The sequence below is a fragment of the Lepidochelys kempii genome, chromosome 2, assembly GCF_965140265.1.
Source record: "Lepidochelys kempii isolate rLepKem1 chromosome 2, rLepKem1.hap2, whole genome shotgun sequence".
In the NCBI taxonomy this organism is placed as follows: domain Eukaryota; kingdom Metazoa; phylum Chordata; order Testudines; family Cheloniidae; genus Lepidochelys; species Lepidochelys kempii.
The window spans coordinates 147,716,088-147,730,313 of NC_133257.1; positions in this window are offsets into that span (position 1 = coordinate 147,716,088).

Genomic DNA, 14,226 nt, shown 5'->3' on the forward strand with positions numbered 1-14,226 from the left:
ATTTTCACGAACCAATCTCCGCCTCACGAGGAGGCGAGAATGCAATGGGCTTTCTGGTGGATGATTGCATGGGAAAGTCTCACGAGACTGAGGAGGAATGAATTGCTCATGACTAGCAATTTTGCACGACCCGCTAGTTCTCCAAATCGCCAGGAGAGAATCGGAAAGGATTTTGGAGGCTGATTCCCTATGGCGTTAGTTACCAGCCGTGATCAGCAATAACCTGCTCGGGTTTGGAAATGTTCACGAACCGGGGTCTGCCAAATGACATGCCGCGTGTCGTCAAGAGAAATTTACTAGAAACCCTGATGAGGAATTCCTTGTCATGAGTCGGAGTTTTCACAGCCCCATTTCTTCCGAGGAGGGAATCTGAATGCACGAGAGAGGATGATATTACGAGGAATGAGCGATTACCCCGCTCGGTAACTGATTGCTCATCCTTTGGACTGTCCATGAATCGATCAGTGGCAATTCACTAGAAGTGAATCCGAAAGGCTTTTTGCACGATGACTGCTCACTTTCAGAAACGTTTAGGCAATGATTTCTTCCAACTCCCCAGCCAGGAAGGGAAACGTTTGGTGGAAGATGATTGCTGGAGACTTGATCACTAGGACTTGTCAATGATGAACTGGGTAATTTTAACGAACCGAACGCTTCCAAATCTATCACCTGGTCAGGCGAGAATCCGAATGGCAATGAGAGGAAGAGCGCATGAGACATCAGTCGCTAGCACTCATTAGCAGTGAATGTCTCATTGTGAGTAATTTACACAAACTGTCTCTACCAAATGACCAGCAGTGTAGCGACAAGGTCTTTGGAGGATGGCTCCGTGAGCTGCGAATTCCTACCACTGAGCAGTAATCACTCTCTGATTTTTCGTAATGCTCACGAACCAATCGCTACCAAATCGCTCGGAGAGACTCCTCTGGGCTTTTTCGTGGATGATTCCATGCCAATGTCTCAGAAGACTTGATGAGGACTGAGTTTCTCCTTCTTAGTCGTGTTCACGAACCGCGTGCTTCCAAATCACCAGCAGCAACTGTGAAGGGACGATAGAGGATGATTACCTGAAGCATGAATGACTACCACTAATCGCTACGTGATTTCTCCTCTTTCAGAATTTTCATGAGCCCATCCTTAACAGATCGCCAGGAACGAATCTGAAAGGCTTTTGGAGGATGCTCGAACGTGGACTTACTTCCTAGCGGTCATCAGTCACAACTGTCTCCTCTTGAGTGAGTGGCAGTAACCGATAGCTAGCGAATGATCAGGGGCTATAATGCTAAATGGCTTTGTCCGAGGACACCTTGAGAGATGTCTTAGAAGAAATTCCTGAGGAGGAATTGCTTTCTCATTTTTACGATCTCACCACATGACCAAAGAAGCCTGCCACGGGCTGGCAGGAAGGTTCCTGGAGAAAGTTGTCAGCCGCACACAAAACAATGATGAAGTTCTCCTTTTGAGAAGTGTTCACCAAACGATTTCTTCCGAGTCACCAGCAGAGAACGGAAAAGTTTGGTGGAAGCTGGAGATTTTACGCTAGCACTTGTCAATCCAGAGTTTCCCAGTCCGAGTCATTTCACGGACCGATCTCCGCCTCACGAGGAGGCGAGAATGCAATGGGCTTTCTGGTGGATGATTGCATGGGAAAGTCTCACGAGACTGAGGAGGAATGAATTGCTCATGACTAGCAATTTTGCACGACCCGCTAGTTCTCCAAATCGCCAGGAGAGAATCGGAAAGGATTTTGGAGGCTGATTCCCTATGGCGTTAGTTACCAGCCGTGATCAGCAATAACCTGCTCGGGTTTGGAAATGTTCACGAACCGGGGTCTGCCAAATGACATGGGGATACACCTAAGGAACATGCCGCGTGTCGTCAAGAGAAATTTACTAGAAACCCTGATGAGGAATTCCTTGTCATGAGTCGGAGTTTTCACAGCCCCATTTCTTCCGAGGAGGGAATCTGAATGCACGAGAGAGGATGATATTACGAGGAATGAGCGATTACCCCGGTCGGTAACTGATTGCTCATCCTTTGGAGTGTCCATGAATCGATCACTGGCACTTCACTAGAAGTGAATCCGAAAGGCTTTTTGCACGATGACTGCTCACTTTCAGAAACGTTCAGGCAATGATTTCTTCCAACTCCCCAGCCAGGAAGGGAAACGTTTGGTGGAAGATGATTGCTGGGGACTTGATCACTAGGACTTGTCAATGATGAACTGGGTAATTTTAACGAACCGAACGCTTCCAAATCCCCACGAGAGCGTGCAGTTGGTTTTTGGTGGATGAGTCTATGCGAGAACTCGATCAGGAGACCTGAAGAGGAATGACTGTCACAGATGGAGTAATTTTCACGAAATGATCTGCACCGTAGGAGGCGAAATGAAGCCTAGGGGCTCTCACGAAGAGGCCGGCTCATAGTTATGCCTCCGCTACACCTCAATCGTGACTTTCTCATTCAAAGTACTTTTCTCCAACTGAGCTCTTCTAATCACCAGCAGAGACTCGAAAGCATTTTGACGACTCATTCCTGGAGTAAGTTGTCACTTGCACTTGTCAAAAATGAATGTCTCATTATGAGTAAGTCTCGAACCGCTCTCTATCACCTGGTCAGGCGAGAATCCGAATGGCAATGAGAGGAAGAGCGCATGAGACATCAGTCGCTAGCACTCATTAGCAGTGAATGTCTCATTGTGAGTAATTTACACAAACTGTCTCTACCAAATGACCAGGAGTGTAGCGACAAGGTCTTTGGAGGATGGCTCCGTGAGCTGCGAATTCCTACCACTGAGCAGTAATCACTCTCTGATTTTTCGTAATGCTCACGAACCAATCGCTACCAAATCGCTCGGAGAGACTCCTCTGGGCTTTTTCGTGGATGATTCCATGCCAATGTCTCAGAAGACTTGATGAGGACTGAGTTTCTCCTTCTTAGTCGTGTTCACGAACCGCGTGCTTCCAAATCACCAGCAGCAACTGTGAAGGGACGATAGAGGATGATTACCTGAAGCATGAATGACTACCACTAATCGCTACGTGATTTCTCCTCTTTCAGAATTTTCATGAGCCCATCCTTAACAGATCGCCAGGAACGAATCTGAAAGGCTTTTGGAGGATGCTCGAACGTGGACTTACTTCCTAGCGGTCATCAGTCACAACTGTCTCCTCTTGAGTGAGTGGCAGTAACCGATAGCTAGCGAATGATCAGGGGCTATAATGCTAAATGGCTTTGTCCGAGGACACCTTGAGAGATGTCTTAGAAGAAATTCCTGAGGAGGAATTGCTTTCTCATTTTTACGATCTCACCACATGACCAAAGAAGCCTGCCACGGGCTGGCAGGAAGGTTCCTGGAGAAAGTTGTCAGCCGCACACAAAACAATGATGAAGTTCTCCTTTTGAGAAGTGTTCACCAAACGATTTCTTCCGAGTCACCAGCAGAGAACGGAAAAGTTTGGTGGAAGCTGGAGATTTTACGCTAGCACTTGTCAATCCAGAGTTTCCCAGTCCGAGTCATTTTCACGAACCGATCTCCGCCTCACGAGGAGGCGAGAATGCAATGGGCTTTCTGGTGGATGATTGCATGGGAAAGTCTCACGAGACTGAGGAGGAATGAATTGCTCATGACTAGCAATTTTGCACGACCCGCTAGTTCTCCAAATCGCCAGGAGAGACTCGGAAAGGATTTTGGAGGCTGATTCCCTATGGCGTTAGTTACCAGCCGTGATCAGCAATAACCTGCTCGGGTTTGGAAATGTTCACGAACCGGGGTCTGCCAAATGACATGGGGATACACCTAAGGAACATGCCGCGTGTCGTCAAGAGAAATTTACTAGAAACCCTGATGAGGAATTCCTTGTCATGAGTCGGAGTTTTCACAGCCCCATTTCTTCCGAGGAGGGAATCTGAATGCACGAGAGAGGATGATATTACGAGGAATGAGCGATTACCCCGGTCGGTAACTGATTGCTCATCCTTTGGAGTGTCCATGAATCGATCACTGGCACTTCACTAGAAGTGAATCCGAAAGGCTTTTTGCACGATGACTGCTCACTTTCAGAAACGTTCAGGCAATGATTTCTTCCAACTCCCCAGCCAGGAAGGGAAACGTTTGGTGGAAGATGATTGCTGGGGACTTGATCACTAGGACTTGTCAATGATGAACTGGGTAATTTTAACGAACCGAACGCTTCCAAATCCCCACGAGAGCGTGCAGTTGGTTTTTGGTGGATGAGTCTATGCGAGAACTCGATCAGGAGACCTGAAGAGGAATGACTGTCACAGATGGAGTAATTTTCACGAAATGATCTGCACCGTAGGAGGCGAAATGAAGCCTAGGGGCTCTCACGAAGAGGCCGGCTCATAGTTATGCCTCCGGTACACCTCAATCGTGACTTTCTCATTCAAAGTACTTTTCTCCAACTGAGCTCTTCTAATCACCAGCAGAGACTCGAAAGCATTTTGACGACTCATTCCTGGAGTAAGTTGTCACTTGCACTTGTCAAAAATGAATGTCTCATTATGAGTAAGTCTCGAACCGCTCTCTATCACCTGGTCAGGCGAGAATCCGAATGGCAATGAGAGGAAGAGCGCATGAGACATCAGTCGCTAGCACTCATTAGCAGTGAATGTCTCATTGTGAGTAATTTACACAAACTGTCTCTACCAAATGACCAGGAGTGTAGCGACAAGGTCTTTGGAGGATGGCTCCGTGAGCTGCGAATTCCTACCACTGAGCAGTAATCACGCTCTGATTTTTCGTAATGCTCACGAACCAATCGCTACCAAATCGCTCGGAGAGACTCCTCTGGGCTTTTTCGTGGATGATTCCATGCCAATGTCTCAGAAGACTTGATGAGGACTGAGTTTCTCCTTCTTAGTCGTGTTCACGAACCGCGTGCTTCCAAATCACCAGCAGCAACTGTGAAGGGACGATAGAGGATGATTACCTGAAGCATGAATGACTACCACTAATCGCTACGTGATTTCTCCTCTTTCAGAATTTTCATGAGCCCATCCTTAACAGATCGCCAGGAACGAATCTGAAAGGCTTTTGGAGGATGCTCGAACGTGGACTTACTTCCTAGCGGTCATCAGTCACAACTGTCTCCTCTTGAGTGAGTGGCAGTAACCGATAGCTAGCGAATGATCAGGGGCTATAATGCTAAATGGCTTTGTCCGAGGACACCTTGAAAGATGTCTTAGAAGAAATTCCTGAGGAGGAATTGCTTTCTCATTTTTACGATCTCACCACATGACCAAAGAAGCCTGCCACGGGCTGGCAGGAAGGTTCCTGGAGAAAGTTGTCAGCCGCACACAAAACAATGATGAAGTTCTCCTTTTGAGAAGTGTTCACCAAACGATTTCTTCCGAGTCACCAGCAGAGAACGGAAAAGTTTGGTGGAAGCTGGAGATTTTACGCTAGCACTTGTCAATCCAGAGTTTCCCAGTCCGAGTCATTTTCACGAACCGATCTCCGCCTCACGAGGAGGCGAGAATGCAATGGGCTTTCTGGTGGATGATTGCATGGGAAAGTCTCACGAGACTGAGGAGGAATGAATTGCTCATGACTAGCAATTTTGCACGACCCGCTAGTTCTCCAAATCGCCAGGAGAGACTCGGAAAGGATTTTGGAGGCTGATTCCCTATGGCGTTAGTTACCAGCCGTGATCAGCAATAACCTGCTCGGGTTTGGAAATGTTCACGAACCGGGGTCTGCCAAATGACATGCCGCGTGTCGTCAAGAGAAATTTACTAGAAACCCTGATGAGGAATTCCTTGTCATGAGTCGGAGTTTTCACAGCCCCATTTCTTCCGAGGAGGGAATCTGAATGCACGAGAGAGGATGATATTACGAGGAATGAGCGATTACCCCGCTCGGTAACTGATTGCTCATCCTTTGGACTGTCCATGAATCGATCAGTGGCAATTCACTAGAAGTGAATCCGAAAGGCTTTTTGCACGATGACTGCTCACTTTCAGAAACGTTTAGGCAATGATTTCTTCCAACTCCCCAGCCAGGAAGGGAAACGTTTGGTGGAAGATGATTGCTGGAGACTTGATCACTAGGACTTGTCAATGATGAACTGGGTAATTTTAACGAACCGAACGCTTCCAAATCTATCACCTGGTCAGGCGAGAATCCGAATGGCAATGAGAGGAAGAGCGCATGAGACATCAGTCGCTAGCACTCATTAGCAGTGAATGTCTCATTGTGAGTAATTTACACAAACTGTCTCTACCAAATGACCAGCAGTGTAGCGACAAGGTCTTTGGAGGATGGCTCCGTGAGCTGCGAATTCCTACCACTGAGCAGTAATCACTCTCTGATTTTTCGTAATGCTCACGAACCAATCGCTACCAAATCTCCCGGAGAGACTCCTCTGGGCTTTTTCGTGGATGATTCCATGCCAATGTCTCAGAAGACTTGATGAGGACTGAGTTTCTCCTTCTTAGTCGTGTTCACGAACCGCGTGCTTCCAAATCACCAGCAGCAACTGTGAAGGGACGATAGAGGATGATTACCTGAAGCATGAATGACTACCACTAATCGCTACGTGATTTCTCCTCTTTCAGAATTTTCATGAGCCCATCCTTAACAGATCGCCAGGAACGAATCTGAAAGGCTTTTGGAGGATGCTCGAACGTGGACTTACTTCCTAGCGGTCATCAGTCACAACTGTCTCCTCTTGAGTGAGTGGCAGTAACCGATAGCTAGCGAATGATCAGGGGCTATAATGCTAAATGGCTTTGTCCGAGGACACCTTGAGAGATGTCTTAGAAGAAATTCCTAAGGAGAAATTGCTTTCTCATTTTTAGTCATTTTTACGATCTCACCACATGACCAAAGAAGCCTGCCACGGGCTGGCAGGAAGATTCCTGGAGAAAGTTGTCAGCCGCACACAAAACAATGATGAAGTTCTCCTTTTGAGAAGTGTTCACCAAACGATTTCTTCCGAGTCACCAGCAGAGAACGGAAAAGTTTGGTGGAAGCTGGAGATTTTACGCTAGCACTTGTCAATCCAGAGTTTCCCAGTCCGAGTCATTTCACGGACCGATCTCCGCCTCACGAGGAGGCGAGAATGCAATGGGCTTTCTGGTGGATGATTGCATGGGAAAGTCTCACGAGACTGAGGAGGAATGAATTGCTCATGACTAGCAATTTTGCACGACCCGCTAGTTCTCCAAATCGCCAGGAGAGAATCGGAAAGGATTTTGGAGGCTGATTCCCTATGGCGTTAGTTACCAGCCGTGATCAGCAATAACCTGCTCGGGTTTGGAAATGTTCACGAACCCGGGTCTGCCAAATGACATGCCGCGTGTCGTCAAGAGAAATTTACTAGAAACCCTGATGAGGAATTCCTTGTCATGAGTCGGAGTTTTCACAGCCCCATTTCTTCCGAGGAGGGAATCTGAATGCACGAGAGAGGATGATATTACGAGGAATGAGCGATTACCCCGGTCGGTAACTGATTGCTCATCCTTTGGAGTGTCCATGAATCGATCACTGGCACTTCACTAGAAGTGAATCCGAAAGGCTTTTTGCACGATGACTGCTCACTTTCAGAAACGTTCAGGCAATGATTTCTTCCAACTCCCCAGCCAGGAAGGGAAACGTTTGGTGGAAGATGATTGCTGGGGACTTGATCACTAGGACTTGTCAATGATGAACTGGGTAATTTTAACGAACCGAACGCTTCCAAATCCCCACGAGAGCGTGCAGTTGGTTTTTGGTGGATGAGTCTATGCGAGAACTCGATCAGGAGACCTGAAGAGGAATGACTGTCACAGATGGAGTAATTTTCACGAAATGATCTGCACCGTAGGAGGCGAAATGAAGCCTAGGGGCTCTCACGAAGAGGCCGGCTCATAGTTATGCCTCCGGTACACCTCAATCGTGACTTTCTCATTCAAAGTACTTTTCTCCAACTGAGCTCTTCTAATCACCAGCAGAGACTCGAAAGCATTTTGACGACTCATTCCTGGAGTAAGTTGTCACTTGCACTTGTCAAAAATGAATGTCTCATTATGAGTAAGTCTCGAACCGCTCTCTATCACCTGGTCAGGCGAGAATCCGAATGGCAATGAGAGGAAGAGCGCATGAGACATCAGTCGCTAGCACTCATTAGCAGTGAATGTCTCATTGTGAGTAATTTACACAAACTGTCTCTACCAAATGACCAGGAGTGTAGCGACAAGGTCTTTGGAGGATGGCTCCGTGAGCTGCGAATTCCTACCACTGAGCAGTAATCACTCTCTGATTTTTCGTAATGCTCACGAACCAATCGCTACCAAATCGCTCGGAGAGACTCCTCTGGGCTTTTTCGTGGATGATTCCATGCCAATGTCTCAGAAGACTTGATGAGGACTGAGTTTCTCCTTCTTAGTCGTGTTCACGAACCGCGTGCTTCCAAATCACCAGCAGCAACTGTGAAGGGACGATAGAGGATGATTACCTGAAGCATGAATGACTACCACTAATCGCTACGTGATTTCTCCTCTTTCAGAATTTTCATGAGCCCATCCTTAACAGATCGCCAGGAACGAATCTGAAAGGCTTTTGGAGGATGCTCGAACGTGGACTTACTTCCTAGCGGTCATCAGTCACAACTGTCTCCTCTTGAGTGAGTGGCAGTAACCGATAGCTAGCGAATGATCAGGGGCTATAATGCTAAATGGCTTTGTCCGAGGACACCTTGAGAGATGTCTTAGAAGAAATTCCTGAGGAGGAATTGCTTTCTCATTTTTACGATCTCACCACATGACCAAAGAAGCCTGCCACGGGCTGGCAGGAAGGTTCCTGGAGAAAGTTGTCAGCCGCACACAAAACAATGATGAAGTTCTCCTTTTGAGAAGTGTTCACCAAACGATTTCTTCCGAGTCACCAGCAGAGAACGGAAAAGTTTGGTGGAAGCTGGAGATTTTACGCTAGCACTTGTCAATCCAGAGTTTCCCAGTCCGAGTCATTTTCACGAACCGATCTCCGCCTCACGAGGAGGCGAGAATGCAATGGGCTTTCTGGTGGATGATTGCATGGGAAAGTCTCACGAGACTGAGGAGGAATGAATTGCTCATGACTAGCAATTTTGCACGACCCGCTAGTTCTCCAAATCGCCAGGAGAGAATCGGAAAGGATTTTGGAGGCTGATTCCCTATGGCGTTAGTTACCAGCCGTGATCAGCAATAACCTGCTCGGGTTTGGAAATGTTCACGAACCGGGGTCTGCCAAATGACATGGGGATACACCTAAGGAACATGCCGCGTGTCGTCAAGAGAAATTTACTAGAAACCCTGATGAGGAATTCCTTGTCATGAGTCGGAGTTTTCACAGCCCCATTTCTTCCGAGGAGGGAATCTGAATGCACGAGAGAGGATGATATTACGAGGAATGAGCGATTACCCCGGTCGGTAACTGATTGCTCATCCTTTGGAGTGTCCATGAATCGATCACTGGCACTTCACTAGAAGTGAATCCGAAAGGCTTTTTGCACGATGACTGCTCACTTTCAGAAACGTTCAGGCAATGATTTCTTCCAACTCCCCAGCCAGGAAGGGAAACGTTTGGTGGAAGATGATTGCTGGGGACTTGATCACTAGGACTTGTCAATGATGAACTGGGTAATTTTAACGAACCGAACGCTTCCAAATCCCCACGAGAGCGTGCAGTTGGTTTTTGGTGGATGAGTCTATGCGAGAACTCGATCAGGAGACCTGAAGAGGAATGACTGTCACAGATGGAGTAATTTTCACGAAATGATCTGCACCGTAGGAGGCGAAATGAAGCCTAGGGGCTCTCACGAAGAGGCCGGCTCATAGTTATGCCTCCGGTACACCTCAATCGTGACTTTCTCATTCAAAGTACTTTTCTCCAACTGACCTCTTCTAATCACCAGCAGAGACTCGAAAGCATTTTGACGACTCATTCCTGGAGTAAGTTGTCACTTGCACTTGTCAAAAATGAATGTCTCATTATGAGTAAGTCTCGAACCGCTCTCTATCACCTGGTCAGGCGAGAATCCGAATGGCAATGAGAGGAAGAGCGCATGAGACATCAGTCGCTAGCACTCATTAGCAGTGAATGTCTCATTGTGAGTAATTTACACAAACTGTCTCTACCAAATGACCAGGAGTGTAGCGACAAGGTCTTTGGAGGATGGCTCCGTGAGCTGCGAATTCCTACCACTGAGCAGTAATCACTCTCTGATTTTTCGTAATGCTCACGAACCAATCGCTACCAAATCGCTCGGAGAGACTCCTCTGGGCTTTTTCGTGGATGATTCCATGCCAATGTCTCAGAAGACTTGATGAGGACTGAGTTTCTCCTTCTTAGTCGTGTTCACGAACCGCGTGCTTCCAAATCACCAGCAGCAACTGTGAAGGGACGATAGAGGATGATTACCTGAAGCATGAATGACTACCACTAATCGCTACGTGATTTCTCCTCTTTCAGAATTTTCATGAGCCCATCCTTAACAGATCGCCAGGAACGAATCTGAAAGGCTTTTGGAGGATGCTCGAACGTGGACTTACTTCCTAGCGGTCATCAGTCACAACTGTCTCCTCTTGAGTGAGTGGCAGTAACCGATAGCTAGCGAATGATCAGGGGCTATAATGCTAAATGGCTTTGTCCGAGGACACCTTGAGAGATGTCTTAGAAGAAATTCCTGAGGAGGAATTGCTTTCTCATTTTTACGATCTCACCACATGACCAAAGAAGCCTGCCACGGGCTGGCAGGAAGGTTCCTGGAGAAAGTTGTCAGCCGCACACAAAACAATGATGAAGTTCTCCTTTTGAGAAGTGTTCACCAAACGATTTCTTCCGAGTCACCAGCAGAGAACGGAAAAGTTTGGTGGAAGCTGGAGATTTTACGCTAGCACTTGTCAATCCAGAGTTTCCCAGTCCGAGTCATTTTCACGAACCGATCTCCGCCTCACGAGGAGGCGAGAATGCAATGGGCTTTCTGGTGGATGATTGCATGGGAAAGTCTCACGAGACTGAGGAGGAATGAATTGCTCATGACTAGCAATTTTGCACGACCCGCTAGTTCTCCAAATCGCCAGGAGAGACTCGGAAAGGATTTTGGAGGCTGATTCCCTATGGCGTTAGTTACCAGCCGTGATCAGCAATAACCTGCTCGGGTTTGGAAATGTTCACGAACCGGGGTCTGCCAAATGACATGGGGATACACCTAAGGAACATGCCGCGTGTCGTCAAGAGAAATTTACTAGAAACCCTGATGAGGAATTCCTTGTCATGAGTCGGAGTTTTCACAGCCCCATTTCTTCCGAGGAGGGAATCTGAATGCACGAGAGAGGATGATATTACGAGGAATGAGCGATTACCCCGGTCGGTAACTGATTGCTCATCCTTTGGAGTGTCCATGAATCGATCACTGGCACTTCACTAGAAGTGAATCCGAAAGGCTTTTTGCACGATGACTGCTCACTTTCAGAAACGTTCAGGCAATGATTTCTTCCAACTCCCCAGCCAGGAAGGGAAACGTTTGGTGGAAGATGATTGCTGGGGACTTGATCACTAGGACTTGTCAATGATGAACTGGGTAATTTTAACGAACCGAACGCTTCCAAATCCCCACGAGAGCGTGCAGTTGGTTTTTGGTGGATGAGTCTATGCGAGAACTCGATCAGGAGACCTGAAGAGGAATGACTGTCACAGATGGAGTAATTTTCACGAAATGATCTGCACCGTAGGAGGCGAAATGAAGCCTAGGGGCTCTCACGAAGAGGCCGGCTCATAGTTATGCCTCCGGTACACCTCAATCGTGACTTTCTCATTCAAAGTACTTTTCTCCAACTGAGCTCTTCTAATCACCAGCAGAGACTCGAAAGCATTTTGACGACTCATTCCTGGAGTAAGTTGTCACTTGCACTTGTCAAAAATGAATGTCTCATTATGAGTAAGTCTCGAACCGCTCTCTATCACCTGGTCAGGCGAGAATCCGAATGGCAATGAGAGGAAGAGCGCATGAGACATCAGTCGCTAGCACTCATTAGCAGTGAATGTCTCATTGTGAGTAATTTACACAAACTGTCTCTACCAAATGACCAGGAGTGTAGCGACAAGGTCTTTGGAGGATGGCTCCGTGAGCTGTGAATTCCTACCACTGAGCAGTAATCACGCTCTGATTTTTCGTAATGCTCACGAACCAATCGCTACCAAATCGCTCGGAGAGACTCCTCTGGGCTTTTTCGTGGATGATTCCATGCCAATGTCTCAGAAGACTTGATGAGGACTGAGTTTCTCCTTCTTAGTCGTGTTCACGAACCGCGTGCTTCCAAATCACCAGCAGCAACTGTGAAGGGACGATAGAGGATGATTACCTGAAGCATGAATGACTACCACTAATCGCTACGTGATTTCTCCTCTTTCAGAATTTTCATGAGCCCATCCTTAACAGATCGCCAGGAACGAATCTGAAAGGCTTTTGGAGGATGCTCGAACGTGGACTTACTTCCTAGCGGTCATCAGTCACAACTGTCTCCTCTTGAGTGAGTGGCAGTAACCGATAGCTAGCGAATGATCAGGGGCTATAATGCTAAATGGCTTTGTCCGAGGACACCTTGAAAGATGTCTTAGAAGAAATTCCTGAGGAGGAATTGCTTTCTCATTTTTACGATCTCACCACATGACCAAAGAAGCCTGCCACGGGCTGGCAGGAAGGTTCCTGGAGAAAGTTGTCAGCCGCACACAAAACAATGATGAAGTTCTCCTTTTGAGAAGTGTTCACCAAACGATTTCTTCCGAGTCACCAGCAGAGAACGGAAAAGTTTGGTGGAAGCTGGAGATTTTACGCTAGCACTTGTCAATCCAGAGTTTCCCAGTCCGAGTCATTTTCACGAACCGATCTCCGCCTCACGAGGAGGCGAGAATGCAATGGGCTTTCTGGTGGATGATTGCATGGGAAAGTCTCACGAGACTGAGGAGGAATGAATTGCTCATGACTAGCAATTTTGCACGACCCGCTAGTTCTCCAAATCGCCAGGAGAGACTCGGAAAGGATTTTGGAGGCTGATTCCCTATGGCGTTAGTTACCAGCCGTGATCAGCAATAACCTGCTCGGGTTTGGAAATGTTCACGAACCGGGGTCTGCCAAATGACATGCCGCGTGTCGTCAAGAGAAATTTACTAGAAACCCTGATGAGGAATTCCTTGTCATGAGTCGGAGTTTTCACAGCCCCATTTCTTCCGAGGAGGGAATCTGAATGCACGAGAGAGGATGATATTACGAGGAATGAGCGATTACCCCGCTCGGTAACTGATTGCTCATCCTTTGGACTGTCCATGAATCGATCAGTGGCAATTCACTAGAAGTGAATCCGAAAGGCTTTTTGCACGATGACTGCTCACTTTCAGAAACGTTTAGGCAATGATTTCTTCCAACTCCCCAGCCAGGAAGGGAAACGTTTGGTGGAAGATGATTGCTGGGGACTTGATCACTAGGACTTGTCAATGATGAACTGGGTAATTTTAACGAACCGAACGCTTCCAAATCTATCACCTGGTCAGGCGAGAATCCGAATGGCAATGAGAGGAAGAGCGCATGAGACATCAGTCGCTAGCACTCATTAGCAGTGAATGTCTCATTGTGAGTAATTTACACAAACTGTCTCTACCAAATGACCAGGAGTGTAGCGACAAGGTCTTTGGAGGATGGCTCCGTGAGCTGCGAATTCCTACCACTGAGCAGTAATCACTCTCTGATTTTTCGTAATGCTCACGAACCAATCGCTACCAAATCTCCCGGAGAGACTCCTCTGGGCTTTTTCGTGGATGATTCCATGCCAATGTCTCAGAAGACTTGATGAGGACTGAGTTTCTCCTTCTTAGTCGTGTTCACGAACCGCGTGCTTCCAAATCACCAGCAGCAACTGTGAAGGGACGATAGAGGATGATTACCTGAAGCATGAATGACTACCACTAATCGCTACGTGATTTCTCCTCTTTCAGAATTTTCATGAGCCCATCCTTAACAGATCGCCAGGAACGAATCTGAAAGGCTTTTGGAGGATGCTCGAACGTGGACTTACTTCCTAGCGGTCATCAGTCACAACTGTCTCCTCTTGAGTGAGTGGCAGTAACCGATAGCTAGCGAATGATCAGGGGCTATAATGCTAAATGGCTTTGTCCGAGGACACCTTGAGAGATGTCTTAGAAGAAATTCCTGAGGAGGAATTGCTTTCTCATTTTTACGATCTCACCAC